The sequence below is a fragment of the Amblyomma maculatum genome, chromosome 2 (assembly GCF_055883805.1).
Source record: "Amblyomma maculatum isolate TAMU_Amacu chromosome 2, ASM5588380v1, whole genome shotgun sequence".
Classification (NCBI taxonomy): domain Eukaryota; kingdom Metazoa; phylum Arthropoda; class Arachnida; order Ixodida; family Ixodidae; genus Amblyomma; species Amblyomma maculatum.
In genome coordinates, this window is record NC_139345.1 from 119,273,944 (window position 1) to 119,283,465 (window position 9,522).

General features: G+C 46.3%; 1 non-coding gene across 1 annotated transcript; it reads right to left on the minus strand.

Annotated features, from left to right (window-relative positions):
* Window positions 1–2,176: 2,176 nt before the first annotated feature.
* Window positions 2,177–2,248, minus strand: TRNAP-AGG (transfer RNA proline (anticodon AGG)). Its single transcript has one exon. It is a non-coding gene; the product is annotated as a tRNA-Pro (tRNA).
* Window positions 2,249–9,522: the final 7,274 nt, after the last annotated feature.

Consider the following 9,522-nt stretch of genomic DNA (forward strand, 5'->3'; position numbering starts at 1 on the left):
CCCCTTCCCCTACAATATGTTGGGATTCCTCTATGGGTTGTCGGCTCAAGATGTTTTTGAGTTCCTCCGCATCCGGGAGAAAGTTCTGCTAAACACTCCCAAGCCACTGCGAGCATCTCCTGCTATCTTGCAAGAGTTAAGTAATTTTCACTTTCTAACAAAGAGGACAGCGACGATTGGTTAAGCGGACACGTGCATCGATCCCATAAAAACACTCAACAGAAGCACGCCACAAGAAACCACCATTTCACCGATACTGCCCAATATCGCAGTGAAGCGGCTGGCCCCCGATAGCTGGACAAACTTTCAAAAATTGGTTAAGTTTTATACGCTGACATCACTATTTGGACAAACGAAGGGTCTCTTCCGTGGATGATGACCGGAAGCCCTATAGGAGGAGGTCGACCAGGAGGTCGACGTTTTGCGAGCGCCAGCGGACTATAACGTTCCCCGGAAAAGTCGGCAGCTTTATAAATCAAGTGCACAAGGCACATTTCGTCTGGAGAGGTTGACCTCTGCTTGGCTGGCCATATAATACCAGAGGTCGACAAGAACCGAGTTCTTGTACTGCGTATTCAATCAAACAATCATGTGGATCATGCCATCCAAACTAACTTGGCTACCGCCCAAGCAGTTGCAAGGATGACAGCCAGGGTAACACGCCACAGGACGAGCATGAAAGAGGAAGACGCTGTCCGCTTAGTGAATGCAACAGCGATGAGTAGCGTCATTTACAGCGTACCAACACTTCAACCTTGCAAAATTCAAGGCAATATACACCCCCTCAAGGCATATACACCCCCTCAAGGACCATTTAAAACAACTCTCAACCTTTATAAATAGGCATTCACAGAGAATTTCCTAAGTCTAGAAATTCATGATATTGTTACGGACGACAAGGAAGAAGAAGCGGTCAGTGGCACGGGCAGGAGCGCTCGCGCTAGGCCCGCCGCGAACATTCATAAAACGTCATCTACCATCGTCATCGGTCATGTTCTGTCTCCTGTCTTCATCGGCTTGCCGCTTCGTAACATTTGGTTGGAGGTGCGGCGTACGACATCCCCATCCTCGCCTTGGAGCATCGAGGCCATCTTCAAGTCGGGACCATCACCGAGGGCCCAGGGACATCACCGAGCAGCTTCGCCCCAGCCCTTCAAGCCCATACCTGAACAACTACCACCGCCCAGCCCAGCCCGGACCTGAAGACAAGGAGAACAGACCAATCAGAACCGAGATGAAGGCTCCGAAAGACCCGAATGACCCGAAGGAACCGATGGACACGAACACGCAACCCCCGCCCAAGCTGCCCGACGTGACCTCGAGCCATCGGTCCCATGGACTCTGGTGACGGATGGTTGACAGCTCCAAGGGAGGCGGATCACCCACGCATAAGACATCGTACCGGCAAGCCGCTCTGTTCTTCCTTCTTCCTCTTCTTCTTCAAGCATCCAGACACGCCCATCATCACGCCATAAAATCATTAACATCGCTAAACTTCTTCGTCCGCGATCGGGACGATCGCTCGGTGGCCCCGGGTCATGTTACGGACGACAAGGAAGAAGGAGCGGTCAGTGGCACGGGCAGGAGCGCTCGCGCTAGGCCCGCCGCGAACATTCATAAAACGTCATCTACCATCGTCATCGGTCATGTTCTGTCTCCTGTCTTCATCGGCTTGCCGCTTCGTAACAATATATTTGAGGAGCCCAGGGAAGCATTAATCAGCAGCCTGCAACAACAGCTCCTTGAGACAACGGCGGGTAGGACGTTGCTTTTCAAGCTGAGCAAACAGCAAGACCTTCAGGCCATCCAAAGTCAAGCGTTCCTGCAACTTCATAACCACAACAGCATATTAGTGGCGCCCATACCATCCTATATGCATCACGCCATACATCAAACAGTAAAAGCTCAGAAGAAGCTGGATAGAGAACCGCAATTTCTATATACAGACTTAGGAGCCTATCCCGGGCGGAACAGGCTCGCAGTGGTAGCTGCAAACTTACAGCTCACACCGGTCACTCAAGCCTCAATTTGTGCGATTCACCCACATGAGGCAGAAACCACAGCATTGGTCTTGGCTATCAGATATAGCGAGAAGGCCGCGATCTCACCCACCATAGTGACGCCTTTAGAACAAAATGGGGTGAAGTTCATATGAAAAAAAAAAGAAAAAACACTTGGGCTCGTCCGGGATTTGAACCCGGGACCTCTCGCACCCTAAGCGAGAATCATACCCCTAGACCAACGAGCCACAATATGTTCCGATTATTATGAAAAATCAGGCTTCAGTAAGACTGAGTGGAGCATGCGGCCAACAGGTTTTGCGAGGAGAACGAGAGACACAGACACGGCGGGGGGTTCTGCCGCGCGCCCAGATCTATAGGCGACCTTTATCGAGTACACTCTTCCCGGGTCAAACGAAGTTGTTGAGTGTAAAGAAAAACGTGGCGGCTAATGCCACTGCATTGTAAAATATAGTTTGTTCCTCACCCAACAAACTATATTTTACAATGCAGTGGCATTAGCCCACTGCATTGATTAGCTTGATTAGGCCCAGGGCCCCGTAAATGGCAACATAATAAAACACAGGTTGAATATAGATAAGCCACGTAATTTCGAAGCGCGTTAAAGACGGAATATGGAAGGTTTTCTTTTTACTAATTAAATCAAAAGTGAATATGGCACAATAATGACAGGCAAGTACGACAATACATCAAATCATAATCATACATTTAAAACAGATCGCTACCAAGCAGTTCTAAATAATAGACATGAGTACAAAATAAGATGTTCACTAGAAGATAATAAGATAGGGAGGGGATATTTCATGTTCGGAGGGAGACACACTGAGGATATACAAGTGTTGTTAACAAACTATATTTTGGAATAAAATTGTAATTATCCAATATACACGAAAGGCTCGTTGGATATGAGGTGGCGCATGACCTAAAATGAGAATTAGCAGAGCGGACCATCAGCCCTACCCATACCCCATTCCCCTCCCCGGCATATGCGGAGATTGTCTGCAACATCTGTGGGTGAAGAGAGACAAAAACACCCCCCATCCACACAAGGAGCTGACAACAGCAGATGCCATTGACTGGCGCCTCATTCAAAGTAAGACATATCCTAACTTATATGTCGGGGGTAAGATACACACCACCCACTACAGTCCTGTTTGCCCCCTCCCACTCTATTCCGCATATCCTTGGAGCGTACAGCAGAACCACAAAACTTGCCTCAGGCAGATCACACACACGAGCAGTGGGGGGCGGCGCTGCCCAGCAAGTACTTGGACTTCAAGGGTCTTCCACCTTGTTCAGGCCGCAGCAAAAGCCAAAAGGAGCCCTGGACTAAGAGAGCTGACCAATCTGCTCGTCATTTCCGATTTCCCATCTCTTTTTCCCATCATAAAGTTTTTTTCTCAAGTCACTCACTCATAAACTCACTAAGTCACCTACTCTCTTACTGACTCACTCACCGACGCGCTGACCCACTCATTCACTCAACCAGTCATCCACTCACTCGCTCGCTCACTCACTCATTCACTCATTCACTCACTCACTCACTCACTCACTCACTCACTCACTCACTCACTCACGCGCTGACCCATTCATTCACTCAACCAGTCATCCACTCACTCAATCGCTCACTCACTCACTCACTCACTCACTCACTCACTCACTCACTCACTCACTCACTCACTCACTCACTCAACCAGTCATCCACTCACTCAATCGCTCGCTCACTCACTCACTCACTCACTCACTCACTCACTCACTCACTCACTCACTCACTCACTCACTCACTCACTCACTCACTCACTCACTCACTCTAAACGTTGTCGCTCAACAAGTGAGCACATTCGCTATATTACCACACTTAGTCTTAAACAAGTTTTTATGGGTTTCCATGTTATTATGCGAAAGCACCGGCGGTAAGTAAATTAAGCTAACGACGTCGGGCATGCTAGCTTAGTGCTGTAGCGCTCAGAAGTCCGGGTGAAACAGCCTTTCATGGTCAAGCCGCCCTTGTAACGAAATATTGAAGTTGCTTAAACTTCACGATTACCTCTGCTGGAATGACCAAATCACTGAGAAATGCTTGGCAAAGTAGCGCCATCTGTGTTGCTCCCGTACCAGAGCAGGTACGCTCAATCAGACGAGGATGTCATTAGAGAGGGCAAGAAAAATATTTTCTGGTACCGAAACGCCTGCAGGTCCAAAAAATTATTTTACTAGCTGTAAAATAAATCTGAAAGTTGTGATTAGCTAGCACCAAAGCTTTAGTAGATGGTTAACGCTACACATTAATTAGAGCCTTAAGGCTTCTGCTCAGCCGCGAAAGCCGGCGTTGGTCTTTTGTCGAGAAGCATTTTGTAAGTTTCAGTCAGGATTTGGCCCACTAGCCGAGCCCTTCAATACTTTCGTTGGTCATGTCATTTGACCGAAAGTTCGATATAAGGACAGGAGCAGCCGCTATAACGTGTCTTTTCCCGTCTGAGGGTGCTCTATACGGCCCGCGTCGGAGCGGAAAAAAATGTGCGAGAAATACACCTGCGAGTACTGGTAGTATCTTCCGAATGATAATACGTACAGAAGCACCTCTCTTTGCAAGCTTTGTAAGTTATTATAAGTTGTCATCGATTTTATCATAATCGGCCTTGCCCGCAAAGTTCTTAATCTCATTTGCAGGCATGATTACTATTTCGGAACCATCGGTTATCTGTCCACCCCCCCCCCCCCCCCTGCCTATATTCATTTCTACTTCTCAATTTGAGATATCATGTTATTATTTCGCGTTTGTTCTCTTCTCTCTCCTCGCTTCCTATCCCCCAACATGCGCAGCAAAATATGAAAACAAGAGTAGCTTAAGTCGGCAGTGCCCCTTGCCACAGTGGAGATGTCATTCTATCGCACTGTTATCAGAGATAAGTGTTGCGCAGCTTCCTTAGCTTTATGGGAAGATAACAGTTTAAATGGCCATGTCTGAAAGGCGCTTTTCGCGAGTGTTGCTCACATTAAGATGACTCCGCATACGAGGGTTTCATTTTTATTCTCAGTACGGAGCAACTGCAGCTGCAGTGATTAAACGCACAAAGGGGTTCAGAAGTACCACCCAACTACTGCGCTATCTTTTTTGTTTTCGGCTTTTACGCCATCCACTACTCGAGAGTATTGTAGTGTGTGTGAGCTCCGCTACATAATGACCGATTGTTGAGGCCGCACTGAGGGCATCGACGAGTGGTTCTCGGAAGCGCTTCAAATTGGAGCTCATGCTTCGACGCCTTTCGAGCTTAAATACCAGGTATTCCACAACAGTCGGGGAATACGACGTGCTACGGTCCCCGTAAGCAACGCGTACGTAGGAGACAATATTTCACACCTCAGATAGCGCGCTGATTCTCTCTGTTCGGCTATCTTATTGAGCTCTATAAGGGCAAACCTTAATTTACGTAGAACAGGCTCCCTGTTTGTGTAATAAGAATGTCGTTGTTCGAACTGGGAAATACAGTATATATTAGCGATCAAATTGGAAACCAGCTGCACTCGGAGTTTAGGTGTTGTTGTAAAAGTCTTCATTCACTACTTTTCCCTTGGCCTGGTTTCCAACTGTTACATAGAGACCTTCAGGCAGGACTATACGTCAAAGTCGTTGGGCGAGACGTGTTATCGGGAGATTCAATGTCCACATTATAATCGCTTTGGATGTGTATTAGTCAATTGTGCTTGGGTCTTTGGCGCCGTCATTCTACATCGTTAATAATTGGGTACCTTCCTCTCTTGTCATATAAGGCAGTGCGGAAAAGGAACAAAGAACGATGTCACAGTGGTATCGTTCTCAGCTTTAGTCTTTCTCCGTCTCTCCTCGCTCTCATCGCTTTCTCTCCATCCCTCACGACACTGCTCATTCGTTTATACGGAGTGAGACAGGGAGCGCATCTTTTCTTTCATCATGAACTTCTCCTCCTCCCATCGCTCTTGCTCCGAATGGATACTGATTATCTGTGCTCTCGTTCATATTGGTGCTGTGGCCCTTGAGGCGATGCTGCAGTTTAGTCGGTGGCAATTTCGAGCACTCTTTTTATCCCTTCTGCTAAGCGATAGAGAAATGAAACACACAGCAATGGGCAAACATACAGAAAGTGATTCTCGTTGCGTTGTACTAAACCGTCGGATATCATTAAAACATTTAAAAAATGAGAAAAAGCATTAATGCAAACAAGAATTGTGTTTCTGCATTTTTTTTTTAATCAGCCCAGAGCATCATAAAAGCTGCACTAATAGCACGTGAGTATATTTTCTATTGTGTTAAAGTCGAGAAATAAAGTGCAGACATAATGATCTTTTTTTCCTTCTAAATGTCTTAAATAAAGTGGTTGAAGTACATGGGATATGGCGCCCCGGATGAACAGCAGATGACAATGATGTGAAGAGCGATCAAATTTCAGTTAACATGCAAATCGCGTACTTCAGCCATCCGTCATGGCAGCGAGCTCCCTTCAGAGAGGCACACACAGACAGAGAGAGAGAGAGAGAGAGAGAGAGAGTTGGATAGCCTTGTGCTTATTCTGCTCGCAATCATCCTCCGTTTAGCGACACTTAAATATTAGTTGTCTGAGTTCTGGCACTTACCTCTTACCTAATACAGCTATAACACCGCCACGCACATACTCACAATAGTAATCAACTGCTGCCGTTATCATTGCGTGCCTGGATTAATGTCTTGAAGGAATTTCAGAAGAAAGCGTGAAGCCTCATTTCAGTATGACTGGTTACCGCACGGGCAGACAATTTCTTGAATTGTAGCGTGTGACACTCCTGCCCTCTTGAGGGAACAAAGTACAATATACTGCTCCTTCTTCTATCTGGGCAGCACGAAAGGTAGTCCCAGAGCACACCACATGATGCACGCAGCAATGACGTTGCCAGGTGCATATCACACGTCCACGCTTATGTGCGACTATAATCCGTTGCGAATGCCGCACAGCAAAGTGGCTTGAGGTCCCTTTAATCCTTTGGTCAGACACGGTTGATCGCGCGGGCACCTTAGGGAATAAGGAACAGTTTATTTGAAGTATGTAAAGCCATTTTAAAGTACCTTTTTACAGACCTGCAAGCAGGGCTTCATTGGTGACGTTGTTCGCCACCTTATTTCCCACGACAACTATGTGCGAATGCACTCCTTGGAGAATCAAAACGAAACTCTGCTGTGCAATTTCTACACCAAGTCCAGACACCTAAAGATCAACCTTACAGACAGAAACCCTCGCTGTAATCTCTGAAAAGCTGATTTTCAATCAGTAAGGATGACAACAGGCTGAGCCGGAAAAGGAATTAACTTCCGTAAGATGGCCTCAGTAGCCACGCTTCCAGCTCTGGTTGAGGACACAACCCAGGTAAGACGGGCAGACCATGGCAATACTCAAAGATGGAATATGGAGCACCGTTGTCCTAGCTCCGCTGTCCTTGTCCAAGAAACCATTGGTCAAAACTTGGAGAGGGTGGTCCTATTCTTATTCGAAATGCCAGACTACGAGCGAGCGCGTTGTCCCATACTCTGTTTAGCTAAAACGAGAGGAATGGTCAATGTACATTCGAGAAAAATGTCTGGACGCGTCTGTATGTTTCGATGTTGTATTTTTCTGGTTCTCTCTATAGGTCTCTAAGCTATCCATTATGGAACCTGACCATTTAAAAAGGTGCATGTCCTCATGTGCACTTTACAAACTTTGAGTATTCGCCAATTTTGCATTATGTGACAAATGCTGCAGTATAGAGATGCAGCTTCATGGCAGCTGGCATTAAAGTAATGCGCTTGGATGTACTCTCCACGCTCCCGGAAGAGCCTTCTGCCCTTCCAATCGGCTCACTCGAAGATTTTTAAGCGCGGGATAGTAAAACCCTGCATGAAAGCAGCCTTGCATTGGTCATGCATACACAAAACTCAGGCCAGCTTTGATGCACAGATCACATAGGCTCACCACTGCACGCTACCCGACTAAGATCCTTTCAAGCGTAGCCGGGTCAATACTATCAGAAAGCAGGATTCAGAAGGTTCCACGCGATTCAAATTATAAGAAAATGGCGTGCATATTGTATGTGCATAAAGTTTCGCACAACCTGAAAAAGATTGTCAGCAAAGCCGGCGGGAAGCTTCTTTTTTCCTCCAGGAATAAGTTAGGAGGGTTGTGCAAGAAAGTCAACAAAGAAAGTAGAAAGAAGGCTTGTGAAAAGAAACACCGAAAGAAATTTGTGAACTGTTGTTGTAGTTGTGTTTACAAGATTCCACTCTCATGCTGCTGATTTTACATCGGGGAAACTGGCCGGTGCGTTAATGATAGACTGCGCGAACACGCCAAAGACATAGAAAACCAGTCATGCCGAAATAACATAGTCATCCATTTCATCGCTTGCAAGGACTGTGAGGCGTTTTTGAACCAAACCACAATTATCGCCAAATATAAAGATTTGACCTCACGCCTCATATCTGAGGCTTTTCACATTCACGAACTTGGTGACACGTGTGTCAGCCAACCGTCCGTTGCTCTATTTCCACAAGAGCTCACGTATCTCAATTGTGGACGGTTTTGATCATTGCTGTGTGATATCAGGACCATGATTGTGTCGCAATTGATTTTTCTTATGCGCTTTGGCTCTCTGCTATATATTGCTCCTTGGGTCGCAATAAACCATTTGGTTGTTAGCTCATGTGTCTGTCTCGCCTTCCTACACGTCCCGTCAGTTTAAGCTGCTCCTTCCTTCCCTACACTACGACGCCTTTCATAGGCTAAGTCGCTTCGTGATCCTATAAATCAAAACAAAACAATCCTAGTCCGAGCATGCGAATGAGTGGAACTTCAGGTATTGGCTCTCCTTGAAGGTTAATGGCTAAGGTATACTAGTCATATAGTACAACATTTGATGCAAATGATTTCCGACTTTTTTTGGAATTACTTTAGGCCGAATTGTATGGTGGTTTCTTCGAGACAAGTTGCGAGTTGCTGTAGATGTTCCTTGCCCACTAGGGCTCCTCTGTTGGTCCATACCTCGATGTCCTCGGCGTGTATAGCGCAAATCTGATTTTGGGAATATCCTGCAGCGCTAGTGCGAATCGTGTGATAGCAGTATTGAATAGGAGTTGGATATCGTTTGAGGGCCAGATAGAGATTTCCAATTCCTATCGTTGCAGTACAGTTGGTCAAAAATATTATCCGCATTGGAAGGTACGTTTATCGCAGTTGATGTTTTCACTTCCTCGAGAACGGCTTGGTGGAACACGTTGTTGAAGGCTCCTTTTAAGTATTGGGCTATGATCAGGTGCTCTCCTCCACTCGGTATGTGTGTGAGCATTTATCTGATGAGTAAGAAGGCGTCTTGCATGGACAGACTTGTTTTAAAACAAACCATGAATTGATGAAAGAGATTGTTGTTCTCTATGTGATTTGGAAGTCTAGTTTTTATGACTCTCTCGTAGAGTTTTCCCAGAAACGAGGAGAGCGAGATAGGACCTGCTGCTTTGAAA